General features: G+C 40.1%; 1 protein-coding gene across 2 annotated transcripts in view; it reads right to left on the bottom strand.

Annotated features, from left to right (window-relative positions):
• The window catches only part of LOC101062161 (plexin-A1-like), a 161,722-nt gene extending 147,010 nt beyond the window's left edge, over nucleotides 1-14,712 (bottom strand). For both annotated transcript variants that reach the window (XM_029833920.1, XM_029833921.1), the window contains exon 1: nucleotides 14,490-14,712. The gene's annotated coding sequence lies outside the window, so the exon portion shown is untranslated. The remainder of the gene's footprint in view (nucleotides 1-14,489) is intronic.
• Between the last annotated feature and the right edge of the window lie 8,244 nt (nucleotides 14,713-22,956).

The following is a 22,956-nucleotide window of genomic DNA, read 5'->3' as shown; positions in this document are numbered from 1 at the left end:
ACCTCTGATTTTGCCTGGGTAAACTCTCCTGACTATTTTGAATATGTGTGAATAAAGTGTCTTCACATATAAAGATGGACAGATAAATGTCTCCCTTAAGTAAATACCTATATTAAAAGCAAACTGAAATGAAATGAAAGATATCCTTTCCTTACAACAGGCGTGGATGAACTTTAAAGTGTGTTGTTGTGTCTCTTTATGATCAGAGAGTATATTAAATCTACCTCCTGCAATAATAAGTGTTACTCTGGGGGCAGTAATGGGGTTTCTGCATTGCTGCACATGTAATTTTGTTCTTTTACAAATGTTTCCATTTCATCTCACTATGAGCTAGAGATTTCAAACTATGCTCTTTTTTTAACAGACAGTTCACTTCAGCCCCATTTGACATTAAATCAACAACAGACCTTTCTTCCCTCTGAGATCCCTGCAACCAAATCTAATCACACTTGGGTCTGGAGTCTAATTTGTCTGCGTTTGAGGTGCAGTGCCATAAAAACGCAGAGGAAAATCTACCGCACGGCTAATCAAATTTGGATCTGCATTTCTGACACTGGGTCACACACAGGGGGGAAAAAAAGGAGTGAATTTTCCAGACGTTGGCTGTATTGGTTAGTGTATTGCACATGCTCCAGGGTTGCAGAATCTGGTTCTGATTATCAGGTCTGGGAGCTGACAGCATTCCAGTGGAGCCACTGTCTCATGGGCATTAAGCACAACACATAAGGTATAATCCGGTAAAATAAAACAATTTCTCCCAGGTAGAACCAAATGGCACAGAGTTGAAAATTGAAAACAGCCTGAGACCTGGTATCACGTCTGCTGGTGTTACCTCAACCAGCTGCCTGGCTTCTACGCTGCACCTAAACCTGACCATTAACCTCTCTTTGGAAAAGCAAAAGAACTTCCCTAGAAGGAGTGACACATATCCCCATAGTGTTTTGCTCCCAGGACAGCCAGTAAAATGACAGACACTGATGTGGTCCATTAGCCAGATGAATGAAAACCTTGACTTGGCACAAACCCAAATGTACGGATATGATATTGCACACGTGTTTCTACATGAAAGACAGAATAACAATGACAAAAATAACTCCACCATTTATGCAACCACTATTGCTCATTTCCCACATCTAATTGTGGTGTCATAGCTCATGGCAACCCAGAATGACCACACTCTCGCCTGGTATGTGTTTATGTATGGACTCAAATGTGAGCTGACAGCTGCATTTCTTCTAATGGTGTGTTAGACATTGATGATTTTGTCTTGTTAACCCTAAAGCAATATTGCAGCTGCTTGTGTTGTTTTTGGCACGCATGCAGTTCATAGCAGTTCATAAATAATTAGCCCCTTGTGTTTTCTGGTCTGGGTAAGGGGGGGGGGGGGTGCTGAGGAACTTGCATCGGCTCGGCCTTTTTAGAAATCAGGTTCATAAACACAACAACAATGGTAAACAGAGCTTTAGTATCAACCATTCTACTACTTTATTTTTAATTAAAATAGGAGGAAGAAAAGAAAGGAAAAAGACAACAACAACCTCTTCCCAGGTTGTGCTCATCTAATGAAAATGCAGTCCCAGAGAGAACTATCAGTGTCTGTGATATTATCATCCATCCAAAGCTGAAGACTTGCTTCTGCTGAATAAATATCTAGTCCGGACTATGTTACAGCTGAAGAGCTCCTGATGTTGCTGTCAAACTGTTTTTCCTTCAGGCATGTAGAGGGGGCATACCCCCATATCTGGGCCGGGTCAGAGAGGGCGTGGGAGCAGTGACAGGTCTGTCTGGAATAAGAAGGACAGAGACTGGAGGAAGAATCTCTTTGTGAATGCTCCACAAGACTGTAAACATGTTGTCTGCTCGTAACCCTGGGAAACACAAGCCCTAGAGAACACAGGAACAAGACAACTACTGCAGTTCAATTGGTTATTAAGCTACAAATTATTCTGGCATGTCAAATAAATGTATTATTTTTTCAGATTTGGTTTCTGTGATGCACATAAAGTCACATGCTGTTACATCTGGCAACTGTTGTGTGTCTTCAGTGGTGACCTCATCCTGTATGACACCAATCAATGAGATCATAACAGATTTCTCAAAGCACACCAGATACCCAGCTGGCTATTCTGTTTCGTCTCTGCACATCCAAAAAATAACAAAGGTTCGCAAAACATTTAGACAGTTCGGTCCTATTAGTGCTCTTCTTTACAATAATTTGTGATGGAGTTCACTTAGTCCAAATTAAGATGCAGTCGAAATGCTTGAACATGAAATGCATCACATATGAGAGCAGAGATGGACTTGCCTAAAGCATCAGAGCGGAACAGTGGAACCCTTCTCCATTTACAGACACGCACATTAATAGTAAGTCTACCTCTGACATATTGACTGAAACAACTGCCAAACGGAACACAAAAAAAATCTGCATACTGATTAAAATCATCAAGACACAGGCTTTACAAAGGTTTGAAAAGCTGCATCCTAAAATGACAGATTATTTATTTATTCCTCAATTTATTTTAGGTTAAATAAAATGCGTGTTAAGTGTAGGTATATCATATTCTGTTGTGAATCTTTTTTTTGCCCAAAACAAAAGAAAATATACCAATGAATTAATCGAACATTAATCTACATTAACCGACAACCGACAAAAACATTAACACAAAAACCCATGTGATTGATCTGATTTTGTTGAGCATTTGACACACTTGTGCATACACTCACACATTATATATATATATATATACTGTATATATATATAAATTTGCTATGGTTAAAATGCAATGAATGTCAGAAAGCAACTCAATTAAGCCAAGTGATTGACAACTGATGGGACATTTTCCAATTTCAAATTACAGCCGTAAAATTAAGGTCAAATGAAAATAATATGTTTGCCAGCCTCCAGTTATCATAGATGACTGTTAACTTAATCTTTGCCTGTTTGTGTACAGGTGTGTCTTTTGCAAATTTTTCACCACTAAATGCACCAACTGAGAGTCCAGGGAGTAAAATTCCATTAAAGATTCCATTAATAAAACACTAAATGCTGATGCCAGTGTTGAGAAGTAAAAACATCAGATCATAAGAAACCTTATTTGGAGCAATGATGATCAATTTGTGTTTCTTTGTAGCTTCTGGAAGTGGATAGTTAACACATGTGTTGTACTATCTATGCTTCAATCCATCAATTATTTAAACCTCTGAATGCCACATATACATGCTGCATATATAAATGCATGATAGAAATTAGCAGCTCTATTTATACGGTCTACAGTCTAGCTAAATATTACTGATCTTATCTTAAAGAAAAAGCTATTGAGGCAGTGAGCATATAGACAGTGGCAGAAGCAAACATCAACAGTAAGACATGACCTTTTCAAGTCTAAAAAGTCCAAAAAATAAAACTTTTTTTTCACTTTTTCAAAGGTCTCTTTTTAAAACAGTGTGATCCTGTGAAACGCGAGAATAATTCTTGTGCGGTGCACATTAATTACATGTACCAGTATTTGTTTTTGTGAAGAGTGAAGCCAAGGAAGCTGAAGTTACACTGATAAAAATCTGCTAATCTGGCTGTGCAGGGGCCCCATTTGTCTTCCTGCAGGACCTCTGACTTGCTTAGACAACCAGATGTTGGGAGAGCCTTGATATGTTCATCACATTTCAGTGTTAATCCCATTCTCTGTGTGACTGTGAGAGAAAGAGTCTTTCATGTAAACAAGAAATCAGCAGCCAGAAAGATTGAGCCAAATCAACAAATGAATACAACAATTAGCCTTAAATGTCACCAGCTACTTTTTGAGAATACAAACCCAAGGGAAAAAGCAGAAGATGGCACTGATATTTTTCCAGGCATTTCAAATAAACTTTGATTTTAAAGTCAATCTCACACACTGCGATTTGAGGAGATGTGTGAGTATGTGTGTGCACGGCAAAGCATTAGCTTTGGCCCTGTCGCCTCTTTCCAGGCTGCAGAATTTGGAAAGAATGCACTGGGAATCTGAGTGTGAAGCTAAGTGCCAGAAATACTGAACCAGGACACTGGAAAAAGAAAAATCAGTGACTCCAAGAGTCATCTTCAAGCTTAGCCCAGCATGGCTCAGCCTGATTCACATTGGCAGAGGGTTTTTAATACAACAGCTGCACACAAAACAAAATTCCAAAGTTCTGGTTCTGCTTTTTGTCGAGGCTCTATCATGAAGACAAATGATTCTACTGTGTGGAATACTAGCTTCATTCAAACAATGATGTACAATTAAATGTACGATGATTCAGTATGACATCATCCATGCAGCCTCTTGAAACAATTACTGCAAAGTGACATGATGAAACCTTTGTTTTGGCCTACATCCACTCTCACAGCTGCAATGGTTTATACTGTAACAGTGTGAAGAGTGGATTTAATCAGAGGAGAGAATGCAACCTTTACCCCAACCCAGGTCCCTCAGAAACCAATGTAGATGCTTTATCTGATTGTTCTGTCTGACAGATGGTAATCATTTCCAGAACCCCAGAAGGGTCACGCAAAACTGGAGGGATGTCAAAGTGGGGGTAGTGTTTCTTAAAAAATAAGGGCAAAACAACCTATGGCATGCATTTCATTCAAGTGAAGTTACCCAAGCACTTTAATTGTTTGCAGTATGACCTGATTTGCAAACCCCAATGACAGCAATATTGTTTTTTGTATGATAGGGAGGCGTCAAAACAACTGGAGTAATTAAGTGATATAAGAAATTGCTAACAAATGTATGATGTTAACGCTGAGGGCATTTAACGTAAGGAACACTGGAGGGAAGGCTGAATGAGGAGTCAACATGTTCCATTGAGCGAGAAGTAAACATCTATTATTACAGTCCACAATCACGTGCTGAAAAGAGTGAGGATAAGAGAAAAACAAATGTAGACAAAACTGTAATGCATAGCATAGCGTGTGCCCCAATTCATTTTCCAGCTTTAGTTTCAATTCTTCGTGCTATTTTCTTTTTCTGTGCATTCGAATTCAGTCATTAGTAGCCGAGAAAATTTAGTAACAACTTCTGTGGTGCATCCATGGGATGAATAAAGCCTTTTATTTATGGCAACAGGAAGCTCATTCTGTTTTCTGGAGTAACATAAAGTGTCACCGCGTGTGGAGGTCTGATGACTAACAGAGCCTTTGCGCTGCACTCCTGCAGTATGTTACGACTGAAACAGCCACTAAGTCACTCTTAAACGGCACTGCGAGCAGCGATTCCTCAATCTGTCTCCTCCAGCTCTCCCACATACACACAAGCGCACACACTGGCTTCGGTCTGTGTTTCTCTCTGTGCTATTTTTTTTCCCTCCTGACTCCAAGCATCAGGATGCAGAGGGAAAAAACCCACCATCAGTAATCCCCTGCTGCTCAGCTCAGGAACTACCTGGCTGCCCCTTGGTAGTTATAGGTCAGACACACACAGACACACACACAACATTTTGAGGAATACAAACATGCACACAGATACACACTTAGAAGTTCAGAGGCACACACATAGGACAACGTAAGTATGTCCCAGAAAAAATGCCAGTCTTTATTATGCCCTGCAGTTTAACCCCTTCTAATCCCCGCAGAGTGACAGAGCTTTATGGCCAATTCACAATCTGACATGCTTTTTTTATTCTCCCTATAGCCTCAAATAAAATCCCCAGGACAGGAGTGGTCCAGTCAGCCTGTCTGTACGCTACACAGATGTCTGCATGAATACCTGGTGGAGAGCACGCGCTGAGGTCTGCTATCTTAAAACACTGATTTACAGATATATCTAAATATCATATAATTAAACATAACAACCTATTTTATTGGAGGAGGGGTACAATTTCCATGCTGTTAGAAATGCTACTGTCAGACGAATATTTCCGTTCCTGTGGTCCCAAAACATCTGAAGACAAATACAAACACTTCAGATGTTCTGCCCAGCTCACCTCTGGTTTTCTGTGAAACACAGGGTGCTGTTAAGACAGCGATCCTTAAAGGGTGATGGACTGGCTCCACTCCAGCACCGCCACCTGCTCCCCAGCTGTGTCTATTTTCCTTGCTGCCTGTTTCTGGTCCTGCTGCTTGGGCTGTTGTTGCCCTTTCTAAACCTCAGTCATCCATCTCACCTATCAAGTATTCACTTTAATTGAATGTTTACATTCATTTTACATGCAATTTCTTTTTTTAATATATGGTTACTTGTGGCAAAGTGATAGGATGTATTACTGACCCCAAAAATGTATCCACAAAGCTCACAAAAGGAAAATGAAACACTGCCCAACAGCCAACAAAACTGTTCCGTTTCCTCAGTTGTACCAAGGCAAATAATTTGAAACAGCACTGGGAGAGTCCAGGCATGAAGATCTGCACACACAGTGCTTAAAAAAACAAAAATCAATAGTTTTAAAAGAAAGTGCTGACTAACAGTTGCACTTATTATTTCAACCAACCAATCTCACAAAACCGCATCTGTAAAAATCGCGGAAGACACACACACTGCTCTGCAACAGTGTGTGTGTGTGTGCAGTAAATGGCTCCATGTCTCATTAGAGAAAAAAGAGATTCCCACAGCAAAACCTTGTCCTGTCAGTCTGCCAAGATCTCAAAAATCAACAAGCCAGACAGAGAAAAGAATTAGACCGTTGAACGCTTCAGTTCGAGAAACAAAAATAGACAAAGAGACTGAAAGGAAGACGGAATCAGACCAAGTAGGTTGAATCTGTAACTGCTGTTTTAACAGCATTATCATGCTTGTACTGAGCATTTGTCTTGGCAGAAGAACGTGGGCTCATGTTCGACACCAAGTAAGTCAAGGCTGTGAAAAGACCCACGCTGAACTGGTTCAACCACAAGAACAAGAAAGTCCTAGTTAATAAAACTCTGCCGTAGCTGTATTGTTGCATTTATACAAGAAAAAGAAAAGCTCTTCCAGCTGACCAAAAAAAATGCATGAATTGTTTTTTCTTCTTACTGTTGGAAAAAAAAAGCTTTTGTTACTCTCATGATGACAGACCCCTCCTTCAACCATGAAAAGCCATAACAATAACAATTTTTAATTTTATATAGCATGCAGGGTTTGGAAACCATGCATATTTTCAAGGGCAATGTTTGAGTGAAGGGGAAAGAAATGATGCACAAATAGCAGACAATACCTAAGCTGTGAAGTAAGAGGAGCTGTGATGGCACGAAACCAGTAAATAATAGACAGCCCCATTAGGCAGAGGTTATTGAGTAAATTCATCTCACTAGACAAAAGCTTCCTGCACCGTTGTGTCACCGCTGCTTTTACTGAACTCAACACTTTCTCTTCAATTTGGGTCAATTTGCAACCCCCCGCGTCTGTTAAAAGCTAAATTGTCTGCCTGTATTGCCTTTAAATTGTTTCCCATGCATCACCACTCTATAAAGGTAGCGATATTCGGGCCAATTTCACCAGCCGGAGCTCCAATACTTTCAAAGAGGAAACCTCATGGTGCTTTAAATGGATTTCAACATGTTTTGACCCTGTAGTTTACTTTGCTATGGGGTGAGGAAGCATTTACTGTCAACATTATACTGTTTCTCTTCCTTATCAGATGTATCCTTCTTTCGGACAAAACACAGGGGAATTTAAAGCTGGCAGAATCCCATCCAGAAACACAGGCAGGGAAGCAGAGCTGGAAAGGCAGCATTGCATTGCAGGAAAACCGATCTGAGCTAAACTAAAGTGCATTTCTCAGACTGGGCAAAACATTTCTCTGTTCCTACAAAGAAAAAGTAAGTTTCTCTCAATGGGTTCAGGGCTTGAATGCACTCTTATGAACAAGATGAATTTGCACTGAGGGGAATCTGGGTCGAACAAGTTTTGTTTTGGGATGCTTTTTATTAAAACTTATTGTGTAAGGATGGAGAAAATGAAAGCAAGTTGATATGTCCTTGATCAAAAACAGAAAGCTGCATTCATTTTGACACAAGCTAATAAATAGCAGCATCAAACATCTGACAATGATACGATTTCTCCCAAAATCTCAATGGAAAAAAAACCCCCTGCTGCCTGTTGTAGGGGCACGGCTGTCCTGTATTGGACCAAGCACTTAGCAAAATGAACTAAGCTCCTCTGTGGATGCGTGTGTCGGAGCACAGGAAAGTGTCATTGTCCCAACTGCCTCGGCATGTCTGCATTGACTGTCCATTAGCTCCTCAGCACTCGTACAGCAAATTTATCTTGTAAAGACTTGGGAAATGCCCTGTGAGAATAAGCAATCATTTTAATTTGCGACGATTTAAGTCTGAAAGACTTATCAGACCATATTTGGATATTAAAAACAAAATAAATATCCTATTTATGCAACTGCGAGAAGGCCAGTTTTAAACGCACTCTTTATTATCAGTCTTTCCACACCCTGGAGTGCTGTTCTGGTTTTGTAACCCTGTCTGCAGGGTTAAGCATGATGCAGCTTTATTTCCTTCCGGCATTCCTCCAGCAGTGTCACCGCTTGTGTAACCTCATTGAATCACGAGCATTGCCTGGCTCACCAGCCAGCTACCACGGATGCAGCCAGACCAGGGCGCTCGGTGGTGTCATTGGATATTGGATATGATTTTTTTTTCTTACTTGATAAAACTCAAACATGTCTGTATTATCACCCCACTCGTGGGCATGTTTGTGTGTGTGTTGAGGTGTGTTGATTCCTTTGTATTCTAGGTGCTTTCTCGACACGTCGAAGAAGCCACTCTGAATGTGGTGGATGTGGGCCATGCTGGTTCCCGGCTCAGCTCCAGCGGGTCTCCGGCTGGAGTAATCATTGCGCCCAATCAATTTTAGTGGGTTAAAAAAGGGGTCCCTTTTTTAACCTTTTCTCCACCAGCTGCCTAAGGTGCTGCAACAATGATGAAACCTTGCTATGACATTTTAGACGATTTCTGTTTGTGACACAAAAACAACTTTAGCGTGTAAAACTGCAATCTGCATTTACGCCAGCACTCAGTGATGCACTGACATTAACACTTTTACAGAGTGACACTGAAGCACATTTCCCAGACAGCTGTAAGAGACTAAATCCACAAAGAAACAGATGTTGGACAGTTTTATCTAGTGGGGGGGGGGGGTATTGCAAATAATCCAAACTCCTTTTTAGCTTTTTTTCCTGTCATTTTGCTAGACTACATCTTCTGCTCATCATCAAATGTGTGTCCCACCACAGAAATTCATACACACTTGCATACCAGAGGACTTCTGGATGAAGGAAAACTCTCTGATATTACAATCACACTGTTGCATCATTGTAAATCTGTCACTCTCATATCGGTGATGCATTTAAAAAATTAAATCCTATCATGTTGCAGCAAGATTTAGGACAAACTCTTTAGGTTTCATCACAGCTTTGTCCATATGCTCTTTACCTTCCCTTTTTTTGTCCCCATTATAAACAATGTCCTAAAGTCTAGTGTGTAAAAAAAGAGAGAGATCTGCATCTGAGAGCCATGTATGGAAAGAAAACAGGATCCAAGCTCTCAAACACTGACCTTGGCTCAGCACTAAATATACACAAGGAGAGGAGGGAGGATGTCCCAGTGACTGTAAAAAAAATCTGAGGACATGTTGATTGGACTAACGTTATGGAGGCATAGAAGGCACAGACAAGTTCAGAAAACTATGGCCACGCTCAGCTACACTTAAGGTTACGCATAGGGCCCCGTTATTTTGCTGCCTCAACTGTCAAACGGCGCAGAACATAAAGGGGAGGAAATTGGCCATTTGAGACAACAAACAGAAGCTCCAGGGTCTGCAGCAGCAGAAGAAAATTGGATTGTGAAATTCTTTTAATTGCTGACAAAACTACAGTTAAAGTATTTTTGCTCACAACAGGAAATTAAATGACTGCAGCACTCACCCACTTAAAATTTCTCTCATTCAGAGACACAGAATCATGAAGCCAGAGGCAATCAGAAACCCTGGAAAAGCATTAAGATCTTGTAATCAGCTGACCCTGACTTTATCGAGACTGAAGTCCAAAGAGGACAGAGCCTTTGCCGTGGTCGCCTGCTCTGGAAAACTTTACCGTTAAACTCTAACGTACCATTGCACATTAGATAACTTTATTCTATAGATGTTTTTAAATCCCACTTAAAAACTCACCTTTGCTCATTGGTATTTTATTGATGTGGCACCCGTTTTCATTTTGTTTATTCATGTGATATTTGTTTTTTATTTTTATCAGATTTGATCTGTTTTATGTACCGTATTTTCACGACTATAAGGCGCACCTAAAACATTGAGATTTTCTCAAAAATCGACAGTGCGCCTTATATTATGGTGCGACTTGTGTGTGGACTGACTTCCAAAATCTGCTGTGCGCCTTTGGTGGGTGCACTACGGTAAACGCCAATCACGTAGCGGCACACCTACGCGTAAGGATCCCCTAAAATGGCGCCGGTCAAGCGACACGTGTATGAATGAGGCTTACTTTAAACTGCAGGCCATCGAATATGCGGCTGAAAATGGCAATCAAGAAGCTGCAAGACATTTTAATGTGAATGAGTCCATGGTCAGAAAGTGGAGAAAACAAGAAAGTGAACGAAAGTGAGGAAGACGAAGCTGAGTTTCCGCGGGAACAAAGCAAGGTGGCCTGAGCTGGAAGACCGAGTGGAACAGTGGGTTGTGGAACAGCGAACAACTGGAAGGGCCGTCTCTACTGTCACCTTTCGCCAAAAGGCCAAAGCGATTGCTAAAGAAATGGACATTGAGCACTTCCAAGGAGGTCCGTCTTGGTGTTTTCGCTTTATGAGGCGGCGGCATCTCTCCATACGCACAAGGACAACTGTTGCACAGCGGCTGCCCGCGGATTACCAGGAGAGGGCGGCCATCTTCCCTAAACCTAACCAGGAGAGGGCGGCCATCTTCCGCACCTCCTGCCGCGACAAGATAACCGCGCCCGGCCACATCACCAACATGGATGAACCGGTCGGTGGGTCTGATTCAGATGATTAAGAGGAGGAATTTGGGATGTTGGACGTTGAAATAGTGCAGCTGTTTAATTCAGATACAGAAGATGAAAACGTTCATGGTTTCGTCACGGAAGAATGAATATTTTGTTCAATAAATGTGTCGAAACTCACTGTTTTACTTCCGTTTTAGGGTTAGGGTTTTAGCATGCGCCTAATAATACGGTGCGCCTTATGTATGTTTTAAATACAGATATAGCACCCATAACTGAGACTGCACCTTTTATTATAGTGCACCTTATGGTCGTGAAAATACGGTATGTACTTTATGCTTTTTTAATGTTTGGTATTATATTTTAGAATTTGGGAAAGCAAATGTTTGGAACCGAACAGATTTTCATAACCAACTCTTTCTAACCTGAGCATGTTACATGATGTGCATTGTTAAAAGACGTCCTCCTCGAACAAAAGAAACAATTTCAACCTGCCGGCCTTATTTTTGCTACCTTGGACCTTCACGGCAAGAGCTGCATTCAAATGATGCTGGCAGTTTAAAAGCCCTCTGCCAGGCTCAGGGGCTTTTTAAAATCCAAAATAAGGCAACGTAACCTTCAGTAGAGTAACTGTTAAACCAATTTATCATAATCCATTTATACTTCCATTGGACTATAACTTGGCCTTTTGTTCATAGTGCCTCTCATTCACATAGTCTGAAACCACCCTCACATCACCATCCTTTCAGCTGATGTGGGATGTAGCAGCAGAAGTTTGTGTCATTCCAAATATGTTGAATTCCAAACTCTTTTTCATGTGGATAAAAAATAACAGAGACAACACTGATGTAAATGCTCTTATTTTCATCAGCGGAGGTTTTGTTATTTGTTAGGTTATTTGTTTAATTTGTTGGGTTTACATGACAGTGGAGTCTTTGCTGATTGCAGATACGGTGCCGAAAATGTTGCCAAAGGGAATTCAACAAATTGAGTAGACTCAGGTGCACAAGCACAACACATGCAGGGCAATTAGAATAAACGTGAAATGCACATGCACAAAGAAGAGTGTGACGCCAGTGTTGCCCCTGAAAACTCCATCTGGCTCTGGCATTTCAGAAGGATCAACTCTGGAGGCCGTATTCACAAATGTGTGTTTAAGACATCGTTTAACTCCATCCTCAAGTTAAAGGAGAACAAAATACAAGAAACCATTGCATTTTATCTTGAAACCATTGTTGCATAAATGGGGCCCTAGTATGGAAAGAGGGGGATTATGTTGGATTTTTGATTTATAAGACTATCTAGGTGCACGGTCACTTTTCTATTACATCCCACGTGGCACGCTGACACACCTTCCCCTGGGTGTGTCTGGGAGCATTCATCTCCTTGCTGTCTTCCCCATCCCTTTATTTATTACAGCTGTTAAAGTTATGGACCTGCTAAATGTAGATGGACTGCAGAACGCAGCATCAAATGTGTATAGACCTCAGCTCAGTTGGAGAGCGAAACTGAAGCTCTCATACAACACCAACCCCCCCCCACACACACACACACACACACACACACACACACATGAATTCGACAGTACCGCATATACTGTACATAATTTGCAATGGTAGGTAATCTTAAATAATATCCAAATTATATAATATGTATAGTCATGATCTTGAAAAATAGCCTGCCTAGATATTGCATGCGTTCCTCTGTGTTAAACTTAGTAATCAAGTTAATCATATGCTACTTAATATTATAAGCATCCAAAAAATGTAATGCAAATATGAACTGGCATGCAGTACCTACAGAAACTGCACAGCAGAACAAACTAGGTATAACGCGTGCCAGTGGAGATTGGCGTCCCAAAGAAAAATATGAACTGGTGTCAGATTGAGTATGCCATCAGTCCCTTAAATAACTTAGCTTTGGCTGCAGTCATCATATAATAATACACACAGTGAGACACTAATCTACAATTTCCTCTGAGAGCAAATGAATAATAAAAGCCTCCAAAAATAAACTGGGTAATTGGTTAAAGTGGGTTCACATGCAGTGTTACACGCATACATGTCTGATACGTTCTACAGTTATCACGTCGCTGTTCTACTTTTTTTTTCTGTAAAAAGTTTGTGTTTTTTGCCCGTGTTCATTAAGGGAAAAGGATATTGTCTGCTGTAAATATTTCAAAGCTTTCAAGACAAACGTGAATGGAATTTCTGGGCTATAGATATAAACTAGACTTGCACAACATCAGCCTCAAAAGGCAGGTGATGTTCAAGGTTTCTGTGTTATCAACTCATGCGCCCGCATGCTCTTTCTGCCTGCACACTCACCAACACACATGTGTGCACTTAAGACAGCATGAGTGAAATATTTCCTTCAATATATCTCTTCAAATCTCCATCACGCTCTCACACATAAGTTCACCCCGGGGAGAGATAATAAAGGAGCACAAAAAGGAGAGGATTCACACACATGCACACGCAGACCCAAAGATATATAGATATATATGTATTTCCAAACATATACCTAAAAGTGTGCGTGTGTGTGTGGCGAAGGGGGGGGGGGGGGGGGGGGGGGGGGGGGTCTTTTCATAGCTTGGCAACCACACAAGTAGCTTCAAAGTCAAAAATTCATAAGGTGACACAAAACTGTCAGAGCATGTTGATGTGATTCCAAAATGTTGTGGGTGTTTATGTGTGGGAGAATGAGTGTGACGCACGCATTAACTGCGCATACACACACATTAACAAACTTACACCGCTTCCATACATTTTTTAAAGGAAACCATAAGCATCACTTCGACAGAGAAAAGTCCTATACAACTACTTTTTTGTTGTTGATACAAAATAGGTCCAGGACCTCAAGGCACAACACTGCGTCACTTTGATGCACAGGTGTGTTAATCTGCATATGCAAAGTTGGTACGTTCCTTTCAAGTTTACTCTAGAATTTTAAGAAAACATTAGAACAACGGCATCATATGAACTTGAAAATAAATAAAAATGAACTGAACGACACTCACAACAAGCGACAGCAGCGACACATGCACAATTACAGCGGTCCTCCCCGATGCGCTCCGAAGACGCAGTGTAACGGCATCACTGTGCCATGGCGACACCGTCCTTGCAATAGTCCATCTGACAAGTTGCAAATGAGCACGATGTGGACGCTAGAAACACCCCAGTAAATATCACAGGGTAACAGCGCGTTCACAAATACTTCATATCTAAACTACCTGTATTCTTTGCCATCAACGACAATCCGACTTCCACATCGTCATCGCCAGAAAAAGAATAGATGTAAAGTTATAAAGATGTTATTCTGCGCCTCCAGTGCTGCTGTGGCTGCGGGAGACTGGTTCAAAGATATGTAACACGATTGATCGCGAAAATACGAAAGGGCAGAAAGAAGGATCACGCCCGCCAGAGAACGGACCATGTGTGCCAAAAACCAAAGTAAAGAGACAGACGTAAGCGACTGACATAAAGAGAGGATCGCGTTGTCTTAACGGGGGAACCTCAAAAACAAGCTTCAATGAGGAGGAAAACATGATGGACAACCTCGAAAAGTTTGCCTGTACTTACTGATCCCAACATCTGTCGCATTCGTCGCGCTTGGCGTGTTGTTTGTTTTTGTTTGTTTGTTTTTTTTAAGATGTCAGAGTGGGAGAGAACACATTTCCATTCCTGGTGGGTTTGTCACACGACGGCAGCAGCGACGGAAGCAGCAGGTCCAAAGCTCAGCTCTGCAATTCTGTGCGCGCCGGAGAAAAGCTCTCAGCATGAATGAGAGGAGAGCTGTGGTTAGACTCTGGCATCCCTTGTTACAGAAAGAGAGAGAGAGAGAAAGAAAGAGAAGGTAGGGGAGAGAGGGAGAAGCTGTGACACGAGCGCGTCCTCTTGCGGAGTCCGTGTGTAAATCAGACGCGCCGGACGCAAGGCTCCATGCCGCGGTTAGGGGGCAGTATTGCACCCAATTAATACATTTCGCGATAAAGTGGAATCGGGCTCTGACAAACGCTCCCGATACCAAACTGAACGTCCTCATTTTGATAGATTGCTCTTGTCATTTTAAGGCATGCAGCCCTCCTTTTTCGTCTCTACATTCCTGTCACATTGTAATTTTTAACGTGGCTTGTTTACTGTGGGATTTTTTCATGTTGATGAAAGCCTGTCTGTATATTAAAAATATTTGCAGCTCGATTGTATGTTGAGGTCAGTTTTGTTGAAACATGCCAAATCAATTTCTCACCCTCCAAATGTGAGTCATCCATATATTTGCTATACTGCTTCATCAGTTAAAGTTGCCTATATGCTTATTTGACATGCAGCAACAGGAATGAGTTTATAGTATAAATACACATGAAACACACCCAATTTCAGGTATGAGACAGGGAACAGCACGGGAATGAATGTCATTAAACAACCAGCATTCCAAGCCATATCATATTGCTAAACAGGTGTTTTTATGTCCGGACATTTTTCATGGTGCAGCCTCTGCTGTTGGTGGGCCAGCAATAAATTATCACATCAACGGATAAACTAGCCAAACAGATATTTTGAATTTGAAATGTGTGGCTTTTGACTTTGAAGTGCAAATTTTGAAGCGTGCAAAAAAGGCTCTGCTTCCGATATGGGTCTGTGTGTCAGCATGGAGCTGACCATGGTGTGAATGAAAATGAGTTTGATCATCCCCCCCCTCTCTCTCCCTCTCTCTCTGGATTGAGTGAATCTTCCACCATCTCTGCCACCATCCAAAGGAGCCTTGATCAGCAACAACCATTTCATCTCATAAATAACAGATGCCAAATCATAATTAAAAATCTGTACAGAGGGTTGCCTGGGAAAAAGGAGCAATTAGGAATTTAAAGAATGCTTGAGTTTTTGTTTTTTTTTAACTTTTTTACTTTTATTGCAAACCAGATTCGTTTGTGTGTTTTGATAAGATTAATCATATATGTAGCTACTTTTGGTATAATTTATAGTTTGTTTTCCTAATTATAATTTAGTGGCAGTTATATATATATATATATATATATATATATATATATATATATATATATATATGATGCACCACATTTATATACCACAGAGGGCAACTAAATCTCTTCTGTGCACTTATTTTTCCTTGCCTGATCTCTGTTACACATATAACACACACCTACGCAAAGTGCAGGTATGAATACATACACACACAAACACACATAGGTGCAGTCTAATGCTTCCTCCTTTGGTCTCATCAGGATGTGTCTCTAATTGCAGCTAGGCTTGTGATAAACAGCATGGGAGGCCTGCTAATGCTACAGCTAACAAGCAGATTTTCCCCATTGAGACTGTGCATGTGTGAGATTGCCAGAAACAGCCAGCAAAAGATCAAGGTGAATTGGTCTATTATTCATAATGTTTCCAAGACAGCAGTGGGGCAAAGCTGGACTAAAGATGTTCTGCCACATTGCAACTTCTGTTTGCTCACCCATTATTTCTCCTCCACCCACACATTCCTTTGTACCAAACTTTTTTCCATTTCTTAGTCTCGAATCGTGTCAGATTCATTCTCTGAACTGTGCATGGTCGATATTTGCTGAGATATGTAAACTCAATCCTCATCATACTGCAACAGGGTTGTATTTGTAAGAGAATCTCAAAGTGTCTCATGCTGAAAAAAGTCTTAAAAAAGCTTATCTGGACTCAATCAATGGATTCATTAGTCTGTATCACACATCATTTGGCTCTATAAATACTGTATATTCTTTTTCAAACCTAGTAATTATTGTGAATTTAAATGTTTTTATCAATCATATTGCCGCTCAAAAGTGCAGCACTGCATATTTGACATATTTACAAATGTTAAACTCAGCCTTCATGCAGTGATGATCAATTTGATCGCTGTCAAATGCTACTATTTCTATATCATAATGTAACAAAAGATCACTCCTGCAGGCTCACTTGAATTGCAGACCAGAAGCTGAACCCACACATTTCAGCAACAGGTACAGATCTCAATCACTACAAAGCAATTCATATGAAAATAAAGGTTTTCAAAATCACAGAGAAAGCAGATATACTGTGACCTCTACTTACGAATTTAATTCATTCCAGAAGTTGTTTCGTAACCTGGAAAAATTTCCATGCAAATGCCCTAATCCGTTCCAAGCCCCCAAATATTCGGACATATTTTTTTTTTATAAATCATAAAAATGCATCAAAATATGTAACAAATACATGTTACAATTAGATTACCGCACAATAAATGTAGGAATTCAGTGCAAGGCTTCTCCAGGAACAAAATGGACTTTATTACAGGCTAATCTTACATTAGCCGTCATTACTAGCAACGAACGTTAACACTTGTGGTAACACCGCCATCTAATGGACAAACATATGAACACCCACAATAAATAAAAGTTGAACGAAGACGACGCTGGGATACACACAAACTTGTACATATTGTCGTCCCTCCTAGCCAATGGGATTACAGGAAGATGCTAGGCGATAGCCAATGGCAGAGCAGCTACAAGCAAGTTTGCGTTCACTAAACTCCGCAAGCTGCGAGTAACAGCGGTAGCATAATTTTGACCTTCGTAACCTGAAATTTCCTTTGTAACAAGAGGAAATATTTTCCCGTTGAGACGCTTCGTAACCTGAAAAATTCGCATGTAGAGACGTTCGTAAGTAGAGGTCCCACTGTGCTAGGCATTAAAGCCCATTTGAAACATAATTTATCTGTGGTACGGCTTCTGAATAAAGAACATGTATGAAAGAAGCCTTCCTTAGAAACTACAATCCTTAAAAAACTATAAAGTGCTTTCAAAAATGAGATAGCAAAAACAGAGCAACATTTGGCAAAAGGTCTAACAGCCGGAGGAAAATAGCAAAGTAAAAGCTGTCCATCAAAAGTGAATTCTCCATGAAAAAATGGACTTTTTAAAAAAAAACAACCTGCAATGAGCTTTTGACAAGGGCGATTAAACATCTTCAGGAATCTAAAATGCAGTTGCCTTTAGCTCTTTCACTTCAGATTAGCAGCAACAGGTGGAGCCTCAGGTGCCTTGACAGTTGATAAATCATTTTGTTTTAATGTGTAATTTAAGTGCTTTCAGAGATGGTAAAGTGTGATGATGTTACAATTTAATTCATGTTGGTATTAATTTGCAGCTAGCAATAGAAATGATTCGGGGAGGGGGGGGGGGGGGTAAATAAATATGAGTTGACACAGCAGGAGGAATCAGTAAATGAAAACCTAATGGAAAAAATGCTTTTGGTCATAATTGTGTCTCTGTATTTCCACTAAAATTTTGTCTTGTTTCATTGACCACGGGGAGCCCAAACATCTGCAATTATTTCTCCTGGCAGGATTTGGCCTGGACTTCAATAATAACCGCTTTTCTTTTATTCCTGCACTGCAGTCCGTCCTTTCGTTATCTTCCTCCTCCCTCTCTGGATCAATTTAGGGTAGCAAGGCGATGTTATCTAAATGTAAAGTGATGCTGTAAAAAAACCTCTCAGAGGAGGTGTAAACGACTAGTGAGACCCAGAGCTGGATGCACAGAAGAACGGTAGAAGGAGGAGGGGGCATCTCCAAGATAGAGGAAGAAGCTGACACTGTATGAAATGCAAAATGAGAGCAAATGGTAGATTGGAACATTCTCACAATGGAAGACAAAGGAGGAACATGTTGAAAAGTAATACTTATAGAATTGTTGCCTTTCAATGAAGCCAGCCCAACCTTGCTGCTTTGATTAACACTTCTCTGATTAACAACAGATTAAATAAACCATTGAATGATTAAGACAATTAGAGTACTGCATTTTAAGACTGTGGATGTTGGATAATGGATGGATGGAAAAGTGTTGTTTAAAGTACACACTTAGATTTGTAAATGTGCTTCAGTCCGCTTCTACACGTCAGTCTGCATTTCTTTTAATGCTTGTGTGGTATTCGTAGGTCTTTCACTCAGCCAGTGTTTGTTTTGGAGGGGTTTTATTCAACACAATCACACATTTTTATCTTAGAATACTCAAAAAACGCCGATTACCAGCAATATAAAAACCATGTACAGTTAAAATTTGTCCTTGGTCTTTTTTAGATGAAATTGCTGAATTAAAGTCCTGCTTGTGTTTTGTTTATTTTTAATTCAAATAAAATTATTGGGGGAAAAAAGACACCTATTATGAACAAGATAACTTATTTGATCTTCATTTAGAGATTTAAGTCATTCGGTACCGTTAACGCAAGCAGAACACATTCAGGCCAGTCTGGACGACACCTTCAATATTTTGTCTTCTCCAGACCACAGAGTTACTGCCTGTGTCTTGCATACTCGTATATTTCTTGCACTTGACGCATGCTTACATGTCTCTCTCACGATCTTGGGTCCACACACTTAACAGCAGCTATTTTTGTTGCCACTGGCTACAGATTTTGGCTCTGTTGGTCAGGAGGATGGTGCACCAGAGTTCTGCTGCAGAGGCTCAGGGTCATGGAACATGCTGTCAATCCATTTGTGTAATCCATGATAATTTACTGAATGGAAAACTGAGATGAAAATCCTGAATCCCTTCTCACACTGGCATCCATGCTGGTGGGGTCATTTCTTGACGAAAAAGACCCTTCAGGTTCATCTTTATTTATTTTTTTAAGTCCACAATATTCACGTGGCAGCATGTTCTGGTCCAAGAGCGAACTGCTTACATGTTGGTTCCAGAACTGGTTGCTGACAGGTTCGTCCTGTGGCTCCTCTCTGGTTTTAGAATTAGCGGTCGTTCAATCCCATGCACTTCTTCAAAGCCAGTGCAATTTTGAATTTACAGAAATGTGAGCATCACCTTCTGAAACTTCTTCTTTATCATTAAAAGCTTCTTTCTCTACCCAACTCAATTGCAAAGTCCTCTCGGCAGAGACTTTTTTGCCCATCTTGGTCAACTGTGATGAGGAACTGCACTGGCAAAGCTAATTTTGTATCCCACTCCAAAATTGGGGGTGTTTGATAAAAGGTAAACCACACACACATATATACACACACACACACACACACACACACACACACACACACACACACACAGCGAAGGGCCATGTTGGGGGAATTAAGTTACAGAGGACCTACAATTTTTAATTTTTTATTCGGCCCGGTGCAGGGAGTGCGTGGTTATTAATAATATGTTCTCATATGTTCTTCACAGAAAATGAACTGAGGCTAATGGATGCCACTCTGAAAAAAATAATTAAGTGTACAGTTTTTCTTTTGATAAAAATGAAATGATGCCACAGACCTGAACACCACGCAAAATCATGTTGGCCTTAAAGAATGAGGCATTTCAGAACACACACCTTTTCTAGACCAGTTACATAAGACCAGTTTGTAGAACAAAACTCCTCCATTTACCATTTACTCTAAAGTCGTCTATAGCAGCAGCAGCTCGCAGACTCATTTGCATGTGGTTTCTGTTAAATTAATAGGAAAACATTTCCACCATTACTGGTAGATTTCAGTGCTGACACATTTAGTTCTATCTAAGTTCTTCTCTAGAAAATTAGCATATTATGCCTGTTCTTAACAGAAAAGGGTTACAATTCCCTGTGAGGAGCCAGTACTAATTTTAGCACCACAAGCTAAAATAATTGGCACACGCATTTTCCACAAAGAGATTAATAATTACAGTTTTGTGGGAGCACATTATCATCTTCTTTTGTGTTGTCCTGTGGCAAAAGGATGAAAACACACCACTCACTACTGTTTTTTTTTAAACAAGTATAATAGACGCATCAAATTTCATCTTCTTGCCTGGTTGTATACATTTCATCAAAGTATACACACCATTTTAGTGCCTGATTGATTAATTCTGTGTACACAAATTTAGTTCCTCTTCATTGCTAACTGATAGATATGTGGCGAGTTCTCACTTGGTTCTACTTATCTGATGCACACAGTCAGCCTTCGTCATTAATTTCATCAAAATTTTCAACAGGTTGAATAAATATTGAGTCCCTGTATTGTTAAATTGAGTCAGTGCTCACAGGATGACATTTATCTGTGTTTTATTGGAACACGAATAACTCTCTTCCCTATTGGTTGTGGTTATTTCCAAGGAATGCTTCATTCTGAAAAAAAAAAAAAAGATTCTGTTTAATTTCACAATAATTATAACCAGTTAAGCAAAGACGACAAGGATGGGTCTCTGTGTGGTTAATTAATGACAGCCTCAAAGCTAAATCCTGGACAAAAAATTTGGACAACCGGTACTGACAACTAACTTGTGTTTAACATTTTTTTGAAATAAATATATTTAAATAATTCTATTATTATGTCTTTTTTTCTTGACTACTATATACATTTTAGGGTCATGGGTTGGTGCTGGAGCCCAGCTGTATATGAGCAAAGACAGGATACACTTCAAATGAGTTACCAGGTCATTGCAGGGCTGTATGTGAGCATTTGGGGGTTTGCTAGCTCACTCAAGAGCACCGGTACCTTGGCAGTGCTGTGAGGGTCTTGGCACCTTTCCCTGTGATGAGAAAACCTTCAGTGTTGTCCACACCTGGGGCTTGAACCAAGAATCCGCCGCTGAAGCCGCAACTCAGCAACCTATGGCTATCACTGCCCCTGATGAAAATATGTCAGACTGGATTAGCCAGATTTTAGAATTTGCCCATGTATGTTTAGTTTTTCATTTTAATTTTTTTTAAAAGCAAACAAAGCAAAGTTTAAAAAAAAAGAAAACTGTCTACAGAGGCTCCAATGTTAGCAATATCATTTAATGCAATGTAAAGTTGCAAATATCAAATGTTAATTGTTATTTTTTTATATTATTTATATTCATTACGGTAGTCATTATCAACATTGCATTTTATGTGTAGAGACCATTAAAGCAGCTTCACCTTAGCTGCACCATGACAGTGTTGGTGACAGTTGTATTTAAACCACTGTGATTCAGTAATCTAAGGATATTAATCAGAAATGCTAACAAACACACGGGGATAAAGAGAAATTAACCTAACATGAATGAACTTACAATAACGTGAGCTAAATAATAATAGGGCAGCATGTAGCTGCCATAGCTTTTGGAGTAATTTATATTGCAAATGAGCACAGTCAATATTTTAAATACTAACAGAAGTAAGACAAGAAAATGCTGTGGTTTTATCACTGACGATATGTATGATAGCATTTATGGGAGACAAAGTTGAGCAGAACATAATACTGTCATCCATCTACTAATACTGTCAGTCATCAGCTAGAACACAATGAAAAAAAGGAGGAGGAACGAGGATGTCAGTCATTTGATCTGCTATTTTTAATCCCACCTTCATTGTCATTATTTGAAAATGTAAATATATGTTGCCATTGTGGGTAAAATATAATGTTCCATTGTTTCAGTGTCCAGAGAAATTATGTCAATCCTTTTTAGATGTGATCAAAAAGATTATAAATGCCCAGTCAGGCTCAGACAAGAACATTAGACTGGAATATCAACCTGCATGGGTTTAATCATTTCTGCAGGGGAAAGACAGAACATAACAGCTCTGCCCAACACACTGGCCTGCTGTAGTTTGTTCTGCATCTTCAGTGGACGTGCATTTATGCTGTAAGTGGCTGTTTTACTTCTTCTCTCTCTCTTCTCTTCCTGCCATCACCATGTGACCCTGGCTCTGCTCAAGTTTCTTATTCCTGTTAATAAGGTATTTTCCCTCACCCTTTCCTCATTGCTTGTTCAGGTTCAAGCAACTCGAGGCAATCCTGATTGTAACTGACCAGGAGGGGCGCCACATCTGTCCCCCCCAGATGTGTCCCCCCCAGATGTGTTAGTACAACCTCAGTGTTGATTATATTTACCTTTTCTGACAATACATGTATTTATAATAGATGATGATAGGAATACTAGCTTTTGACACATTTAGACATGACACGGTCTCTTATATAATAAAGACGCCACCATCTCCATTTGTGGTTCATATTTTTACAAGAGAAATAATGTGAAATGAGAGTCCATATTCTTTAAAACATAGACTTTAAATACACTGCAACCACCAAGGCAGATGCATGAATGCTGGTCCA

The sequence above is a fragment of the Takifugu rubripes genome, chromosome 3, assembly GCF_901000725.2.
Source record: "Takifugu rubripes chromosome 3, fTakRub1.2, whole genome shotgun sequence".
NCBI lineage: Eukaryota > Metazoa > Chordata > Actinopteri > Tetraodontiformes > Tetraodontidae > Takifugu > Takifugu rubripes.
Note: the sequence above shows the minus strand (reverse complement) of the source record. Positions and strands in the feature narration are given on the sequence as shown.